At 46.2% G+C, this 20,439-nt stretch overlaps 1 protein-coding gene across 4 annotated transcripts in view; it reads right to left on the reverse strand.

The window, feature by feature from the left end:
* Nucleotides 1-20,439, reverse strand: part of KCNT1 (potassium sodium-activated channel subfamily T member 1) — a 134,093-nt gene that overhangs the window by 83,937 nt on the left and 29,717 nt on the right. The window lies entirely within an intron of this gene.

Raw genomic sequence — 20,439 nt, forward strand, 5'->3', positions numbered from 1 at the left:
CAATGACAAAATGCAGCCATGATAATTACCTGCGCGTGCACATACTTTAAAAAGCCATAGCAACGCATTAACCTGTATCATCCCAGACAGACTACTGCCTCTTAAACAAGCTGAGTGGCTAACCCAATCACACCGCAGGGGTACAAGCCGCTCCATCGTGCCCTGCAGGACAACAGAGTCTAGCGCCTCTAAGCTAGGAGGCAAAGCAAATTCCCAAACGACCAAGTTCTCCAGCGAGAATGCCCGGACTCCAGCCCCCCAAGCTAGAGTGGCTCAGCGAGAGAGAGCCCCAGCTGACCTGCGATGGCAGCACATGGGAAGAAAGGAAGTTCCTCAGCAGGTCAGGATCAAACCGGGAAGATCCACGTTAATACCGAGCGTGGAACCTAGAAGCTGCTGCATTCAGAAAATTGGTGGGACCAGCTCCTTATGGCCATCACTTCACAGCAAGTGGGCAGACATGTTCTGCACTGACTTGCAGCTGCCATGTGATCAAGGGGAGCCTCCGGCAGGCCACACTGCAGTGGCCTAGTCTGGCAGTCACAAAGATATGGCTAGCCCCGATGGAAGCGCTCCATGGGCAACCCAGGGGAAGGATCCCTAATTGGTGAGATCTCCTCCTCAGCTGGCACAGATCAGCGTAGTCATGATGATACGCAGTGGCTGAAGATCTGGCCCTTAGTGTTTATAGTGATAAAGTTTTAACGTAACCAGGGAGTAAAGAAAAACCTCCCTGGTGCAGTGTGGAGCCTGACTTTCCCAAGGGCATTTGCTGCCCTCCGACAGCCATTTGCTCTCCCAGCCCTTTCCTACAGCACCTGGGCAAAGAGAGTAACCGTTAACCCCTCACTCCTTGGCAACCCGTTAGAGACCCTGAACCATGTCACACACGGCAAGGGCCGCAGCACAGAGAAATGGCCGTGGTTGCCTGACAACTCTCAAATGAAACAAAAATGGATGCATTTGTCAACCAAAGCCACCTGGGAATCCAGAAGTTCCCCATACCTGTTAACTTCTTGGGCAAAGGGTAGATAACCCCACTCAGAGGAGGCGGCTCCCATTCCTGCCACACCCTACCATTACCTCTCTCTTCTCTGGAGCGAACTAGAAGTGCTTTCCTCTTGACCAAACCCTTCCTGCTATCTGAAGCCCACTGAAGGCGGTCCAGCCACAAAGGGAGTGAGAGGATCTACTGACCCAACCCTGCAGATTTCACTGGAGGATTTGCCTGTGTGAGGACTGCAGGTTCAGGTAACAATACATCCATGTCTTTTTTCGAAAAAGAAAAACACATGCCATTTTCAAATTCCTAAGAGGATACCCACCAGAGAGCTAAAACTGTTTTAAAAAGGTACTTGCCCATGTTCCTTCAGGGCTCCCAGGTGAAAATATTTTATAGTTTAACCAGAAAATCGCAGTGTTACCCAAAGTAAGTAGAGCAGCTGCCTTCTTTGCTGGCCATTTTCAGCATTATTAGCTACATGTTAACTTCATTATGGAAACACAATTAATGGTTAGTCTGATGAGATTGCTCTGCCCAAGAACGGTATGTAAATCTCCATCAAGACTGGCTGGATTCAGTGTTGTTATAGTGTTGCTTGTTCATCATATAGTCAGTTATTTTATCTACTATTCAGTCCATTAGGAGGTTATTGCTTCAACTCACTGTATGCTGTATTTTAACACGGCACGTTGACAGCGGATCTAATCTTGTTAAAGGCCACCAATAACTTGTTTTCTCTGTGATGTCTCAGGGATAATCCTTCCAAATTCCTGACCAGAACTTTACAGCAACCAAAGAAACACGGCTTCCCTTGAGAATTTTCCCCAGGTTTTACACGGAGCCCAGTACAAGCTGGGAAAGGATTTTAGGAATTGAATGAGTGCGGTGCAACTAGCCATCCAAGGTTTGAAGAGCTTCCAGGGACTCAGCAGTCTACAAGAAATACCAGACCTCAAGCCAAAAATTTGGAGTATTGATGCTTCACACATCACTGACTTCCAAAGTATTACATAGAAAATATGAATGTCTTTCTATTTCGGGGAGAGGGTGGTGCCTGGTTTTGCATCATGACTTTCACCCGGGCAAAACTAGATGGGGTTTGGTTTGTTTCCTTTTCACTTTATTGCAAGATTTACAATATTCAAATCTTCTCCAAATAGCTTAAATTCCATTACAACCTCCCCAATCTCATCTCTGCTAACCACCCAGCCTTGCTCTGCATTCTGAGTTAGCTCCTGTACACTCAAAGCTGAAAAGATTTAGGGAGTCTTTAACCATGTCACTGTTGCAACAGGACAAGAGCGGTCATGAGGCATCAGGGATTCGAAAGAACATCCTCGTATGTTGAAAGGCAGGGTTTGCCCCTTGTAGCAGCTACATTCAACAGGACCGAAGCTGTTAAACAACAAACTCAGTCTACAAGAAGACAAATTACCTCTGTTGCTAAGATACCTTATTGGACCATTCCAGCCAATCCTCCAATTGCCTCTGAATTTTACTTGGCATTTGAGTATATTGATGGTTTATTGTATCAAGAGAATGTCGCATGACAGGCAGGGAGTCCCTGGGAGACCTTCATCATGCTACAGATGGTGCTCGAAGACCCTCAGGGAAGGAGTAGCGATTAACATTAAATAAGGCCCAGATTCACCACAACTGCTACTATTCTACCCACAAAACCTTGGGCTTTCTTCCTCTCAGGCCGCCTTTTTCTCCTCTACTACTCCTGACAGACACTTCCTCCAAATCCTATCTCCCGTCCCCACCCATAGACTTGCATCTTTCTCACTTGGACAGTCCCGGTCCACCGCAGCTCACTTGGGCCTGGCTCAACATCCTCTGTTTCTAAATCTTACGGAGAGGAGAACTCAGCGGATGGTTCTGCCTCATGACCAAGAGATATGGAATCACAAGTACATCAAATGCAGAGATCAAAGTCAGGCAGGTCAATACCTAAGCACCCAGAAATCGTGGGAAGGAAGGTTTCCCTTCAGTTACATGTGTTATTTCAGAATTAATAAGGCCAAAGTCCAACCCAAAACCAAGGCTCAAGCGAGGTCTGAATTTTATCCCAGCTCCTCTGCCTAAAGATCAAGAAGGCAACTCAGGGAACTCCCTGTACTTTAGTCATTGTTTGTGGCTGACTTTATAGTCACCCGAATAAATGGCACAATGAGGAAAAGGGAGGTGACTTTAATATGAAGTGCAAATCTCACCCCTGGTACTGGTGCTAAAACTGAGACTGGCTGGCAGAAGTCAGAGTCACAAGCCCAAGAACCAACCTGAGGGTGCAGATCTGGGATCTGGGAATCCATTGCGCTGTTATTCAGGATGTGAAACCAAAGCCAGTCCCCTCCCCTGCTCCTCACCCCGCAATACCTGCATGACAACTGCAACTATTTCCATTTTTATCTGCAAAAGTGAGGGAATTGAAATCCTAGACTTCTTGTTCTAAGATGCCCAAGGCTGTGTGTGAAGCAGAGTTCAACCGCAGTAAAAGTATCTACAGGCCTTTACAGACACTCTCCAAGTACCTCTCTTTGGCATTTCTGCAGCTTCCCAGGTTGTAAATTACAGTTAGACTCGCTAATCAGAGCATAAAAGATTGTTCTGCAGATTTGCTGATAATATAAAACACAGAGCCATTGCTAGAAGGAGCCCATTAGTTACTATTAAACCGAGCAAAGCAACCAAGTGCAGTGAATTAGCAATGCCCATGCTTCACTGCACGCTGTCTTTAGAATAACGACTATTATTATTTAAAAAAAAACCCAACTAATTACCAGAGATAGTTGAAATATGATTGGGGAAGAGGAACGAAATAACCCGGACACGAAAGCTGAGAGCTGCGGTTGTCATGCAATCCTCCACTATCTCATTCCTTTTCACCTATGTAACTGCCTGCACATATGGGGTTAGCTCTCGCCAAAAATTCAAGGCTTGGCACACCCTGGACGGGAAGATGATTTAGAGGGAAGCGGGGCTATCAGCTCTAACAGCAGGGACAGCTAAATAAATACTTACAAGGCAAGAATGCTGAGCTGCCGAGGCAGTGGAGAGCGAGAGGGGTTTTTTAGAAAACACTGTCATTGTTTCAGAATCCCTGTCCAGCCAGAGGGGTCTGCCAGCGAGTGCTGACAGTTTGCTGTTACAGTCCCCGACCCTTCTGCTGGGAGGTCACCAGACGTACGGGAAGCAAAGGTCACCTTTGGAGTGAATGAGAGATCAGCTCCTCTGAGCTGTTTTCTGGTAAACTCTCTTACTAAGTTAAAAGGATTGTTGGTTAATTTATGACTGTTCAATTCATGTATAACTATAACTGTATGAATGGTAAGGTCATTGTCCCCAGTTACAGTAGCCAGGATGAAAATGGGGAAGGGATAGAAAACCTTACACATTTCAGGCCATAAGCCAACTAACTTCCTGGAAGCAGGAAGAAACTTCCTTCCCTCTCATCACTTCACACCTCCTAGCACAGACAGGAGGACTGGATGGACTGCGGGTCTGGTCTAGGACGGCAGTTCCTTTGGCAGTGATTGGGTTATGCCACGTGGAGTTAAAGGCATCAGCCCTCAAGTTAGACCAAAGCACACCGCTGTTAATCCTGCCACATCCCCAAAGCTACTGCTGAAGAGGCTGCATTTAAGGCAAAGCCAGAGGCTTCTGGGCCACCAAGCCACATTCAGCTTCAGACACGAAGTCACTGTGCGACTTTGGGCAAATCACTTCACCTCTCTGTGTCCCTCAGCCAAAGCAGGTGGAAACTGGGGGGGAAGAAATCAAGGACTTTACAAGAGAGCAGATGCTGTTTTCCTGGCTGAGCTAATTACAGAAGAAACACCCTGCTAGCTTGCCTTTGTATACACTTGTGACTCCAGTGATGCCGGCAGAGAGACTGAGCAATATACTGCTTCACTGGCAGTATATTACTGAAAGATGGGCTCCATGGCACAGATGATGATAAATAAGAGACAGCAGTTAGGAGATCTGGTGTTCACGCTGCTCACACTGCAATGGGGGACGTGCTCACTAGGACAGTTTGCAGATCTCAGCTTTGGGTGAACTGAGCAACTGGTGGAAAGAGATTTGAACAGACCTTTATACCCCATCGGGAGTAACGGCTGGAAAATTTACAGCATTAAGCAAGGACATCTATAGGACACACAAAGAGCCAAACGCACCTGTGCTGTAAGCCCATGGAGCTTCTCTGAGGGCACAGCAGGCCCAAAATATGAATGCCCTGAAGGAAGGAGAAACATACAGGGCTAGCTGAGACTACAAGCACCATGCACAGCTCATCCTCCACAATCAAAGCTGAGAGGCTGGAGTTTAGAAAGCAAACAGAATTCCTAGAAACTCCAGGCAGTTTGCAGTTTTATAATGGAAAGAAGGATCTGAATTGGACACAGCTGGAATAATAGAAGCTACCTTCAAGCAACTTTGTCCTAAAACCCATTTTGCCTGTTTGTCAGTTGCTCCCACGTTAGAAGTGGAGTCAGGGAACAGACCAACAACCTGCAATGCTTAGATGGTGCAATACAATTCTGAAAAATGTGACATCGCTCCCGATGTAATGGCTTTTTTGAGATGATGAATATAGCAGAACTCTGAGAACCATATGCTGGATAACAACATGCACACAGAAAAACAGCTGGGAAAAAATATCAGCAGAATTTCTGAAAGTATTTACATCGGCACAGTCAAAATGATGTTTCAGTTCCAAGCAGAAATAAATGAGAAGCTTCGTAAGAAAGCTCAGGCGTGTTAAGATGAATTATTTCCAAAGCTAGACTCACAAAATAATGTATCTGTATTAGGGCACATTTTTTACAAATAAACCAGATGGCTACTCACTACCCTGCACACATGAGCTCATTGCTCTCTGTCTTCGTTAAACTTGTCGTAGAGCACAGCAAGCGACTGGCCCCCAGCTAGGGTACTGATCAATATATGCTAATTCATCAGAGCTGCAGAGAATTCAACACATCTGTACAAAAGAGACGCTTTCCAAAAACATAGCCTATCTTACAGATACATGTGTGTTAGTAACGAAGAAACCAACAGCAATATCACTCTTGGGTTTCAGACAGAAGGCTAGCTGATCTATGAAATTACTGGTCACTTAAAATTATGAATATAAACACTGATAGATGAAAGCACTGAATGATTATAGAAGATATTTCTCTCTGTGACAAACGACTGTATGTATTCATCAGTTATAACCATACAAAGAAATGCTCTTAAGGCAAGCTAAAACTGCAAGATCTCTGCAGCAGGGACTGCTTTTCTTTCTTTCTTTCTTTCTTTCTTTCTTTCTTTCTTTCACAAGAGAAAAGAAAGACAGAATCTCAGGGTCTACAGACTCTCATTCTTTGGGTCTGGAACCAAATTTCACAGCTGGCTCTGTAATGCTCCCAAGTTCCTGAACCAAAACCCCAAGTGCCCTAGGAAATCAGCGCTGGCAGTTCGAGCGCCTCTCCATTTTAAAATAAATAGAATAATTAAACTGTATCATTCAACAGCTGAGTTGTTTAGAATTCTCACAGGACCCTTCCCTCCCGCTTTCATGTCTGCACCAGAAGCAGAGAATTAGAAGTGGGGTAATCATCAGAAAGTTATTGATGTAATTATGGGAGAGGGGAGGAGGTGGCAGCTGAAAGCCCTGCTGGGCCAGAGGAGGAGACGGCCATCCCAGCAACCCACACAACCTGGGCTCCGGGATCAGGCAGCACCGAGTGTGTTCAGATCTATGAAGGGAAATGACGGGGATGAGGTGAAGGGACCCCACACAAGCTCTGGCAGAGATGGAGTTAAAACCCATCCCAACTCTCTGCGGCCCCGTAGACTCTGCAGCCAGGGATGGGTGGATTAGCAGGTGCTCCCACATAAATGCTCGAGCACCATGGGCAGCAGGAAGTCAACTCCCTGAAGGCATAAACCTGCTAGGAGGGAGATGGAGCATAGAGGAGAAAACAGACTCCCAGAGGTCCACAGGTGCACAAACTGCCACTCGTTGCTTCTCGCGACATTCAGCACAAAGTTGACGAGTCTGTTTAGTAAGCATTCAGGTGGGTAAATAAATGAGAGGCGTCACCTCTGCTTGACTTCACATGACTTCCCTTAAATCCCTTGCAAAGGCAAAGGTCTACCTCTGGGGCAAATGATCCCCTCCTCCCTGAGTCAGCGGACAAATCCTCACGTGGGTGCTCTACACACACTCAAGCGTGCAAAGGGCAGCAGCCCCAGCAAAGGCATCAAGCTCGGGCTGACCCAGACCCAGGTATGTACACAATTGTGGGGTTCACACCATTTTGAGACACAAATACCACCGGGAGCAGTTTGTGCTGCACATTCATCAGGCATTTTCAAGCACATGAGCAGTTAGCCGGAGGGCCTGACCAAGGCTCTCCGGCAGCTTCTTTGTTCAGGGAGTCATTTGCACACAGGGGATTATTCAGAAATGATTTCCTTTGGGGGGTGGGGAAGGCAGAGCTAAAGACCCACCTGAGGGACACAGAACTACTGGAGCTTTGTGCTGCAAATACAGTTCAGGGCAGAATGACATGGGGCGGGGGGATCATCCCATCACTGCCACCTCTGGCTGAGAAAAACCATCGAGCCATCTTTCAGAAAGAAAGAAGGCAAAGCCCAAGTTGCAGGAAGGAGGAAGGTTTTGCTCCAAGTCCCTATGCCCCTTCCATGGACAGGACTTGCTAAGTGGTGGGTGTATTATTGATGCATGCAGAGGGAACTGGGGGCAACCTCCCTGAAGGGGAGTAAACATGGCAAATAAAGCAGCCTTTTCTACTCAGGGCAAAAACCCCAGACCCCTCTGTTAAATCACACGGATACATGCGCTGTCTGTCAGGTAGGAAGCTGCATGTCACCTCCAGCAGCTGCCAGTTGTTGGCAGGTGACCATCTAGCAGCTACGTAAGTGCCCAACTCAAACGAATGGGCTGCGACTGCCACAAGGTAAGAGCTTTAACAGGGAAAAGGTGCAAAGTCCTGTGGGTAGCTCAGTGTAAGTCACCATAAATGGCCGGAGCTGCTAGGCTGCCTTCCCCTCCCGCTCTGCCCCCTCCTTTCAGCAGACGCCCTCGGGCTCAGCGGAAGAGAGAGAGCTGAGAGCTATTGCAGGTGCCTCCCTCTCTGGGCACCCAGTTTGAGGCACGGTAAAGGGGACTGATTTGCAGAAAGTGCTGGGTGCCCTCCTCTACCCCTGGCTGGCTGGGGTAGATACCTGTAAGAGGCTGACATTTACCCCTGGCAGGACAACTGCTGCAGCCCCCCGGCTAAGCAGCATCAGGAAGGCTGAAGCACGTCTTAGGAAGCCTGCTTCAACATGGGCCGTAGCTACTGTACAAACCCCAGCCGGCATCCGGCAATCGCTGCTCAGAGCCCCCCACGTACAACATAAAGCAAAGAGAGGAGACATGGTCAGCGGTAAAATCTCCCCACCAAACCAGTGCCATCGAGTGCCCCCGAACCGTCACTCGGTGATTGAAAGACAACAGGGCAGCTGTGTTCTGAAGATTAAAAAAGCCTTGCACTGAGCTACCCACAGGACTTTGCACCAACCCCCCCCCCCAAAAGCCTGAGACGCCCCAAATCACTATCGTCATTTGTAAAACTCATGGCTGGCGCTTTGAAAGATTCTCCTGGTACACAAAAGCACTGGGACGCCATGAGGGGATATTAGGGTACCTATATGATGACACCAGACCCTTGGAGCAGTGATTCAGTCCTGGGGTCAGGGGCATGACACCACGGGTTCAGTGGCATTGTGCTCACTTACACCTAGGACTCTCCTATCTATATTTAATGATTATTTATCACAGGCTTGTAGGCAGATTTTTTTTTAAATGACACATTTAATTCCTACGTAAATCAGGGTCTGACATCATCAACTTGAGCTGGGCATCATGTGAACAAGCACCCCACAACACAGACCTACTAATGCACCTCAAACTAGACATACAGTCCCCCTGCCATCGCAAACCCACAGGGTTTTCCACCCATGCAATGGCTTTTCGGTGTAGATGCGTCTAAAGACCTGGAAACTCACTTTCACTTGTTGACCAAGCAGAGTTTGAAACTGAACCCATGGAGATTTTATTTCGGGGAGTAATCTTGCAGCATCTCCCCCAGTCTTTCCAGCCTGGATCCATCCTAGCTGGACTTGTTTTGACGCACTCTGATAATCATCAAAACAAGCCTAGTTAAAAGCCGCTTGCTTGGAAGTACTGTAATTACTGCCATTATGCACTTCATAACGCCTGAGCAATTTCATTTTCGTAGTACAGGGCTGGTTTCTTTTTTGTTTTGTTTTTTTGTACTTTACTAACCTAGGATCACAGGTAATTTGTTCCAAGAAGATGAGCTTCCAACAAAGACATTTCCTTATCCTAACAAGTACCGAACACAAGCTAAAAATGAGCAGGGATCCAATCTCAGGAACTAAAAAAGAGCTGTTTGGCTAGCTAGGAAAAATAAGCAGTTTCATATCTCTGCATTATAACTGTATCATCCCTAGATATTCTGGGAGACAGTGAAACAAACAAAATGTAGCCCTCTTGGCTAAGAAAAAAGGGGCTGAAAAGTTAAAACAAATTAATATGCAACACAAACAATAGCAGGATGCGGCACATAAAGCTACACAGCAGAGCTCCCCCAGGCGAGATGGGAAAGAGAGGGTTAAAAAGAAGATGCACTGTTCCAGCAAAAACAGGAGATCCAGAATTTTTTATTTCCACGAGACTTACATGGATATTTCAGACTGGAAAATCTGCTTACAAACTCGTCCCACCTCAGGCCCTGCACCACGACCGCCTGGCAGATCTGCACAGCACAACCTTTCTCAGATTCCCTTACTGCAATGACAGCTGGGGGTGTTTTGAAAATCTAGAAGGCTCCAAAAACTACTGACCAATCAACAGAGGGGTTAATATAATGCCAGCTCGCCTTGGATACTGCTGCCAACTAGATGCTTTTTAAAAAGACGGGGAAATTCATCCCTAGAAAACCAGTGGAGCCGCAATGGGGTTCATTTAATCCCTAGTTTATGATGTTTTCTAAATTCAATTTTTATAATACTCTCAGAGGAGGAAAGAGGGTGTTGAGTGTAAAACACAGGACCGGAACTCAGGAGATCTGGCTCTGCCACCAACTTTCTGTGTTACCTTGGACAAGTCACTTTATCCCCCTTTTACAGAGAAGTCATGTCACTGGGGATTGTGAGGCTTAATTAATATTTGTAAAGCTCTCTGCTGTTCTTGAGAGGGAAATCCAAAGAATCGTTATTGTACCTTAAAAGACTCTTTCCCCCCCTCCCAATTTGGCAAACACTGAAATTTTCCTCTCTCTAGTTTAAACACTTCTTCATATACCCAGGGCTGTTTAATCACAACACAAACTAGCAGCTCACACAACATCTTTCGGCGACAAATCATCCCATTATCTCACCACTGTCATCCGCTGGTATTAGCAGCACCGTGAATCTGGCAACTGTCTTGTTGGTTAACCAACCCGAAAGGGGGAGCAGAGATGCCTGAGCCTTTGTGAGTGTGCAGGAACATGGGACATAGGACTGGAAGGGCTCCCCTGGGGCACTGAGTCCAGTCCTCTGCTATCACAGGCAACGCTGGCATATCACCCAGTTCTAACACTCATCAAGCTCCACCCTAAAACCAGTTAGGTTTCTTGCCCCCATTTCTACTGAGAACCTATTCCAGAACCTCAATCCTCTGATGGTTAGAAACCACCTGATTTCCAGTCAAAATTTACTCATGGACAATCTATCCCATTGGTTCTTGTGCCAACATTGCCCTTTAGCTTCAATAGCTCCCCCACCTCCCCCAGCCTTTCCTCTTCCCCCCATGTATGTATAGAGACTAGAGAGCAATCATATCCGCTCTCATCCTTTGATTTGCTAGGCTAAACAAGCCAAGCTCTTCCAGTCTCCTTTCTCCGTTCCCTTGGTGTAAGAGAGCCCCAGTACACTGCAGCTTAACCATTATTTCAATGGCTTTATTATTGTTTCTTCACATGATTGAAATTTGTTCCCTGGATATATACTAGGTTTGTCTGTTTGTCCATTTTAGCTGTAAAATAATGGTGCTGTTTGCATGCAGTAGGTGAGCTGCTCGCGGTATACGCTGAGGCTTAGCAATGCACATTATGTGCACGTACTGTAAGCCTCGCCTCAAGTTGGCAACTACAGACCGCAACAGAGAGCTGGTTTGAAATGAGACGGTGCCACCAAGCATAAAGCTGCATGGCAGCTTCTTGATATTACCTGCGCCCTGCTGCAAAGCAACAGCTCGCAACCCTGTTACTTGGGACACTGTTAGTCAAAGCCAAGCAGCAATCACCCAGTTCTAAACTGTAAATACTGCAAAACCTGGCTTCTTGTCTGATATGTGATGGGTGGCAGCTAAGGCTTCCTCTCACAAGCAAAGGTTTATAATGGTTTGTAAATGCCAGGGGAAATTCCTCTTCCAGGCTACTGATTCCCAGGTTAGGAAGGGATTTGTGCCTTCTAAAAGGTGATTTTATGGGTCGAGCCCGGTTATTTTAGGTGGAAACGAGGATGGAGCAGAAAGAGGGTCAGACCTAGTGTCATTTCCCAAGAGAGGCAGCTCAACCTATCCCCATAGAGCTCCATTAGAGAGCTGGTCATGGCTGCGACATCTATCTCCAACAGCAGCGGCTGTATCAAGTGTCAGTATACCCCTCCATGAAGCCCAACATCATCCGAATGCTCGAACTCTACTAGAGCAGCTGGTATGTTATATCTGATCCGGTCACTGCTAAGCAGTGGCCTCATAATCCCAGTTTAACAACAGGGGGCCAAAGAAAGACAGAAACCTCAGGCGTCCGAGACGCCGTCTGGGATCAGATTCTTCCAACCTAAGCAGGTACATTCACCTTGCACTGGCAGCCTAATTCAAAAGGGAAAACACAAAACATTCCGAGAAATAGCATGTGTTTTTTATGCTTGTGAAAGGCCCCAGCTTGGCAGCCTATCACCCGAGGTCCCGTCCCACCACTAACACTCTGTAGAGAAGCTTGCCTTGACCTTCTCCATGTCCATTTATTATTTCGCTTCAGTGAAGGCAGCCATGGAAAATGCCAGTGAGCGTCAACTACAGCAGTGATTTTTGGATGTAAGCACCAAGCCAAGACGCTGACTTGGAGATATTGGCTACTAGCAGTCACAGATCGGCTATGTGCAGTTGTAGGCAGTTTCATTATACCATCCCATAGCAGAACAAGAAGGGAGAAAGAGCGTACAGAGATGGGAGAAAAAGCAGGAGGACAGGCCCAAGACGTAAGCTGAAACGTTCAGAACCCACAAGGGGATTGCCAGGAACATAGCCAACTAAGCCAGTCTTATGCCAAGATGTACAATGGGAGGAGGACAAGCTGGGAAATGGAGAACAAGAGACATTAACCCAGAGGGAACGGAGTGTAAGGGGGAAGACAGACAGACGCACAAGCCCACGCAATCCCACCTTCAGAGTCTTTTGTTAAACAAGGCTTTCCAAATCCACATTTTAAGACTTAAAAGAAAAAAAAAAAGCCTTCAAACCTGGGAGCTTGCCAAAGCTTAAAACACTGTTGCAGACTGCCCACACTTTAAATAAGCAGTAATTGAACAATTATTGAAATAAAGGAGGCTATGTGCTTCAATGAAATTACATCAGCTCATTATGGTACAGCTTCAAATAAAGTGTCACTGAAAAAAAAATGTAAAGGGCAAACTGACAGAAGCAGTGGGACATAGAGTACGTTTTTATTAGGTGTATTATGGTACCACCTAGAGGACCCAACCAAGATGAGAGTCCCACTGTGCTTGGAGCTGTACAATTCTATAACCAGAGACAGCTTCTGCTCCAATGAGTTTAAAATCTAAATAGCCAAAGATTGGGAGAAGAAACAGTCCCAGAGAAGGGAGTGATTTGCTCACTGTCACACAGCACATCACTGGCAAAGTGGGGACTAGAACCCAGGTCCCCTGAGCCCAGCCCTGCACCCCATTCAGCAGCCCACACGCCCTCCCCTGTGTCAGGAAAACAATCAGCCTTGGTATCTGGAGGCAGCAGAATGCTGCCTTACCTGCCTTCATTATGCCCCCCCCACTTGAAGATCATAGGAGCCATCAAGGAGAAATACAAGGACCAGACTCTGTAAGCAGATTCACATGAGCAGTCCTCACTCACACCAACAGCCCCACTGAAGTCACTGTAGTGAAAGCCATGGGTTTACTTCCACGATGAAGGGTTTGCTGGTCAGGCCTATATTCATTGTCCTTGTCTCCCTCTGGTGCTGGCTGTGCAGCCAGACAGTGCAGATTCAGTGGGGGCACGCAGGGAGAGATCATACAAATTACTCCATGTCTCCTAAGCTCTGTGTGGCCCTGCCTAGAGGGAGCAGCCATTACCAAGGGCAGAGTAGCCCCTCCGAAGGGCTCCATAGCTCAGGACCCACGAACCTGCTGGGGTTCAGTTGTTGCAGAGAACGTTGTTCTACTAGATCAGGTCCTTGGTGCACAAGACTTTTCATGCTCTGACGCCCCAGAGTGTGACACTTCCCACCCCTCTTTGTGTAATGCTGGTGGCTGCATTTTGCAATTTTAAAAATAATCGCAACGGCTGTGATGAATTGGTTTGCTCTGCTCGCTGGAGAGCCTGGAGAGAACGGCGTCTGTGATGAACTCTGGCTCCCTGGCTGTATTCTCTCTCTCAATGAACCATTTCAGCCAGCAATTAAACTGATGTACATTTCCCAGGCCAAAGCCCTTCCCGTCAGCTCAGAATATCTTGACGCCTAGAGGATTGCCATATAGAGGCCATAACATTTCTCACTGCAGCAGTCTCTCCACTAAATCTCTGGAATGCATTTAAACAGACACACACACACTCTGCAAACTGAACTAAAGGGAAACTTAAAGCTGATGCAAGTATCCAAGCCCAAATCAGCTCATTCAGCCCAAAGAACACAGCACCTCATGGTAATAGACACGCTACAAGCAGGGCTTCAAAAGAGAGCTTTCAGAGGCCTGCCTTCGAATTTGTCGGGCCATGTGCAAATAAGGGGCCAGATCTTGACCTAGTCTAAACTGGCATAACTCTGTTGATTTCAGTGGTATTTACACCAGCTCAGGGTCTGGCCTATGGTGTATGAGGTGCCTAAGCAGATTTCGCCAACCAGCAGAGCACGCCGGGCAGGAAGAGGAGGGTCTGTCACCATTGGAAGGGGCAGAGTGGGTGGGTTGAAGAAGAAGGATTCTGTCAGCTGAGTGGCAGGCCAAGGCATTTCTCATTGGTGAGATCAAGGGGGAAATACCGGAAGTAGCAACCTCTAGAACCAGGCTTGGATTTGGCCAGCTGTTGTTGCTGTTCTGTGACTCAGAGCCTTCCTCCAACCCCTATTTCTCCCCTTGTGCCACCCACGGAATTCCTTCCTTCTACAGCAGTTAAGATGCCAGTCTAGAAAACCAGCTTGTTCATGCAGTATTTGGGGATTAATCAAGGCTGCTTTACTGACAGGCATAAGGAGACTAAAATGGTGGTTTTAAAAAAGAAGCGGTTGCTACCGCATTTCCTTCAACCTCAGAAATGCCTTTGGTCATCTTAGGCTCTTGAAAGAGCTGAGGTGGTATCAACTCTGTTACCTTCTCATGAAAAAAAACTGATGGATACTTTGACTCGATTATCACAGAATGGCACACGACGGATTGGGGTAAACTCACCAATAACCCCCTTCCATATTTCACTAATTTATTGAATAAATATATAGTAATATCTCAGTAATATCTCCTTATATCTAAGGAAACAGCTATACTGTCAATCACTTTGCAGTAATTCAAAGCGTCTGGACTCTCCAATAACATAAACCCAAGTCTCCACTATTACTTTTTTCTTCCCACCCCCCCTTTTTTTTTTGGAAAGCTGGCTCCAAATAGCTACTTCTGGAAATACTAAATCGACTGCAGCTGAAATGGCCAGTCCTCACGTCTACACAGCTATTCCTTTTTGTGCTGCACCATGGTTGATACCTTGGAAGGGTCTGTACAAGTGTTGCAAAGATTCCTATTTCTGTAGGACAGCCACCATTTGCGAGACAGCTCAAAAGCTACAATACTTAATCAATACTAATACTTAGTCCTGCCATGAGTGCCAGGGACTGGACTAGATGACCTCTGGATGTCCCTTCCAACCCTACGATTCGAATACAGAAAGTACTGGACAAAATCGTGAGACTGAGCCAGTGATGGTAGGAATAAGTGAACCATTACATTTAAATTTAGTTGTTTTTTTAAAAAATCTATATTAAATTCTTCTGTATTTGCTTCTCTTGTCCTTTATATGAAGACATGATGGATCTTGTTTTGTAATAGTTTATCAGCAATCACTGCCTAGCATTCATTCCTCGAATTAAGTCATCATCCCCTGTGCCCTTTTATTTAGCAGCTGTATAGCTCATTGTGAAGCAATAAACAATTAACATATAGATCTTCCAAAGGAAAATAACCAGCTGGAGTGGGGAAGCCATTAAGTCAGCCTGAAAATGCCCTTAGTAATAAAAAACACAGGGATGTGACCTACCGAAGAGGTAGGAGTTAAAAAGAATTGGAGGGGGAGAGGGGAAGTCTGTTGTGTTAAGAAGCATGGCAGTCAGGTGATGGCTCCCCGGTGAGGGTACCAGCCTGGGGTTCTGGGATGTGGGTTCAGTTCTCTGCTCCACATGCGACCTGAGGCAAGTCACTGAGCATAACGTCTTCAAAAACACTTATGAGCCTAAGCCCCGTTTTAAAGAGCAACACAGGCAATTTAGGAACCTACTGGAAGTCAATGGGAATTTGGCTCTTGAATCCCTACATTGCTTTTGAAAATAGGACTGAGGCTCATAAATCATTCAAGTGCTTCTGAAAAACGTTACCCATAATCTCTCTGGGCCTCATCTCCCTATCTGTCCAATAGGGCTAACAGCACTTCCCGACCCCACCGGGCCTTGAGAGGAGAAATACAATAAAGGTTGTGAGGAGCTCAGACACTCCAATAATGACAACCATACAAGTACTATCACTAACTCCCAGGGCCGGCCCACAACATTTTGGCACCTGAAGCAGGGAGCTCAAATGACGTCCCCATGTCCCCTCGCTTGGGCCAAAACTTTGAAAGGTCTTAATTCTGCCTTCTTCCAGTTCTACTCCTCTCATGGTCCTGCTCTGCTACCTAAGGAGAGCTAACAACTTAAAATGCCTTGTTCAGAAAATTTAAGTAACACTTAACTTTCAAACACCTGAACAGCAAATGTAACTTTTCTTGTCTGCATAGTAAACACTGGCATTTTAATCTGTTTGAATAATCAAAGTGGTGCTTTCCGTGCCTTCTTGGTTGTAAAGATTTGAACTGCTTTCTGAAGGTCCACAGTCTGGGCCAGCTCATGCTCTATTGTGACGGTTGCAAGGCCGACCAGCCTCTCCTGTGTCATTGTGGAGCATAGACGTGTTTTTATTAACTTCAGCTCGGAGAAGCTGCGTTCTCCACTGGCAACTGTTACAGCAAGTGTTAGAAGTACGCCCAGAGCAACAAAAGCATTTGGAAAGAGGGTGGTCATCTTATTTGTGCATATATATTCCAGAACAGCCTTTGGAGTTGATCCTGCTGAAATGTATCTTGAAAGGGCTTTCAGTTCATCACCTTAATCACTCGCATCAATATCGCGCATGCCATCATGTGTCAACATTGTCTCTAGTGCCCTGCATTGCTGGTATCTTCTTCAGGTATAGTAAGGAGTTTTGGAATATCATACAACATCCCAAATATACTGCTGTGTTCCTTGAGCTGCATGAAACGTTCAACTGACTGTATTGCACAATCTAGCACCTGGTTAAAGAATTCAACTTTGAGTTGTTGTTTGGGGTCTCTTATGGGATTATCCCGTGCCTCGTAATCAAAATGTCTTCTTTTTCAGTGACTCTTGTATTCTTGAATGGGTGGGAAAATAGCTTCTGTGTAAAGTTCCTCTGCCAACTTCTGTGCACTCTTCAGAACGTTTTGAATCCCTCATCTGACCGGTAAGACTATAGGTATGACTTTGCCTTATCCAGTTATTCCATTGCTCCAGATATATCAAGGTCAACACCTTGGAGTCTCTTGCTTATAACATTTATTTCAAACAGTATGTCATGCCACAACACTACGCCACACAGAAATTTGAAGTTATGTATGTTTCTGGTGATTCCCTTTTCCTCTGCCACTGTTCTTCCATGAACAGTTCCTATCATAGTATTATCCTCCATAATGGCAACTATGGCATCATCTATCTTCCCAATTTGGTGTATGATCGGCTTATCGCCTCCACTCGACTTTCCCATCGTGTGGCACTCAGTGGTTTTAGTGTCAGAGAGGATGTTCCCAGATGTTGCTTCAAAATTTGCCATTGATGAGTTGATGCAGAGAAAAATACATAAATGCTTTGAATTACATTAAAAAATTCAGCAGCCTCACTAGAAGCTGATGCTGCATCACTGATCACCAAGTTCAATGAATGAGAACTGCATGGGACAAAAAAAGCTCGAGGGTTTAACTCTCAGATCCGTGTCTGCACTCCTCTGTTCTTTCCTCTCAGCTTGGCACCATTATCGTAGCCCTGACCTCTCATGTCAGCTATCGCAATTCCCGTATCTTCCAGCTTTTTAAGAGGCACATTTGTCATACCAGTCCCTGTAGTATCATCAATGTCAATAAATTCTAGAAAATGCTCTCTGATAGTCACCATTGCAGGGACATTTTCACTAGGTTCTGTTGTTGTTATAAAACGCACCATTGAAGTCATTTGTTCTGTATGGCTGATGTCAGGTGTGCAGTCCAGAATAACAGAGTAATATCTTGCTGACTTCAGATCTGCCACAATCTTCTATTTGACTTTTGTTGCCAGTAACTGTATGATCTCATTTTGAATTGTTTTGCCAAGGTAGTGGTGTGTGTACATTTCTTAGATGCTCCTGGAGTACAGCATCAAACTCAGCCGTCAGCTCCGCAATTTTAAGGAAGTTTCCATTGTTTGGCACATACAGCTGATCTGAAGTGCCATGCAGTGCTAGGTTTGGGTAGCAAGCATTCTCACAATGGCAATGAGCCTTTTCAGGACATTTTGCCTGTAAAGAGACTCTGATGCAATCTTCTCTTGATGTTGATAATCTATGATGGCCTTTAACCTTAGTCTCATCTCAAGCTCTTTCCACCTATGGAATGCTCTCTGGTGATTTGCATTTTTCCAGTCCTTTGTTCCTGTAGAACCCAATGTGGCTGGAACATTAGTCTGGAAGAGTTTGCAACGAAAACAGTATGCAGCATTCTGGGTTTTTGAGTGCATAAGCCATGGCCTCTCCACTTTGTCACGATTGGGGATTTCATGCTAGTAATGTGTTGGATGGAAACTTCTATTTTCATTGTCTTTGGGGAACATGAAGTTTTTCGCTTGCTGTGGCCCATGCAGTACAAGTCCCGCAGGCTACTGCTCAAGTGGGTCCACAGTCCTGGATCATCTAGACCTAAGGAACTAAACTCAGCAGCAGCTGTTTCTTGCGCCTCCACCACACTCTTCTTTGATCTACATTTTACTTCAGGAATGTGCATGGTTATATCCATTTGAGATGGAGATATGGATGCTGCAGTAGCGGCCAGGGCACCTGCACTCCGACTAACTGGAAGATCAGGCATTTCCTCACCACTCACATCCTCACTGGGGCCGGAAGGCTCACCGTGAACATTTGTGTCTATGTATCTCAGGAGAGCTCCTTCCTGCTTAGATAGAAAAGCTTCCTTTGCTTGCTTTCTTCTTCTGAATGCTGCCCCAGAGGGGCGTTTTCTTCTTTCACTCATGACTGCTGTTCTGTGCCAGCTAGAGTGGCTCTCAACACTCAACTGAAGGGGACAAATAAGCAGGCTGGTAGCAGGGCCTGAGTGAGGGAAGATATCAGCGTCTTAAGGGCCTAACTGGCTCCTACTACTTCAGTTGGCTGCCTGTTCTCCTCCAGTGGATTCAGGGAAGCAGCAGGAGACAGGAAGCTCCCTGAGAAGCTAGTTTTAATCAGTCCGGGTTCCTGGAGGTGCTAGAGAGGTACATAGGAGGCTCCTCCTCCTCTCTCTCCCTGCAGCTCCTGCCGCTTTCTGTTATTCCCTCTCACCTTTTCTCCTGCCCACCTGTCATGTCTCTTGTGCCCTCCTTCCTCCAGCCCAGCACTCCACCGTCTCTGTGCATCTCGAGCAGAGACAATACATATGCACCAGCAGCAGACACAATTTTCTACACTCTGGATCCTAGTGGCGCCCCCTCCCACACACACACAGTCTGGCACCTGAGGCAGCCGCCTCAGTTCGCCTCATGGTAAGGCCAGACCTGCTAACTCCCAGGCATCACACGGCCAAAGAGAAAACAGCACAGTGAGTGCTTATTAGATGTGTACTAGAGTCAGGCTTGATCCAAAAAACTGAATCCAAACAGCCTGTCCTTTCAGGAAGTTCAGATACAGAGGCAAACTTTGCAGTTCCAACCCTGCGGCGGACGCCTATTGATGTTGCTGCTTGTCGGCGGCATTTCAGCGGATGCTCGTCCGCCGCCACGGTCCTCCGTGGCTCGTCGTCTGGCGCCCACCAGACGAAATATGTTGGGGACCACTGAACTAGCCTTCATTGTTCTGTTGCATCTCATGAGCAGAATCTTATTATAAAGAAAGCTATAAGGCTATAAAAATGCCTTTTATTAAGTGATTATTCTACAGTGGGGCTTTTGGCGGGAGGGGAGGAAGAGACTTTTGGAGAGGGTGCTCAGAGAGCAGAAATTGCTCCTTTAAACTCCAAACCTCCTGAGCCTCATAACTGACAGCCGTGGTGCAGCTGTGCCTGAAGAGTTTGAAAGTAGTGTTCCTTTCATTTGCCCAGCTAACTCCCTTTCCATTTTTTTTCCTAAATCCAACGATGGCTCCAGCCATCTCGCACGATGAATAATTAGGTTTTGGCAAACGCCCGGGAGTTCTGCAATACTTCAGAGGAAAGAGTAAATCTCTGTGAACCAAGAGATCAAAGGCTATTAGATGATCAAATAAATGTAAACCAGTGGTACTAAGCAGAAGATTTTGATGTTCTACATTGACTCACGTGTGCTCAGTATTTCCAAGTATTTACAAAGTAATAAGTCAGTTATAGGCAGAGCACTGGCTGAGAACAATGAAGATGTTGTTCTACATTCAGGAATTCATCACACATAGCAGCTTTTGGCCATTACATACTTTTTAGTAAAGGAAGAGAATGTTTGCCAGAATTCAGGGTTACTCTTCTTGGAAAAAACCCTTAGGAGGGGACCAGTTATTTCCACCTGGACAGGCAGAAGGGACCTCACTTCAAGGTCTCATTGGACTCTAAC

The sequence above is a fragment of the Trachemys scripta genome, chromosome 17, assembly GCF_013100865.1.
Source record: "Trachemys scripta elegans isolate TJP31775 chromosome 17, CAS_Tse_1.0, whole genome shotgun sequence".
Classification (NCBI taxonomy): Eukaryota; Metazoa; Chordata; order Testudines; family Emydidae; genus Trachemys; species Trachemys scripta.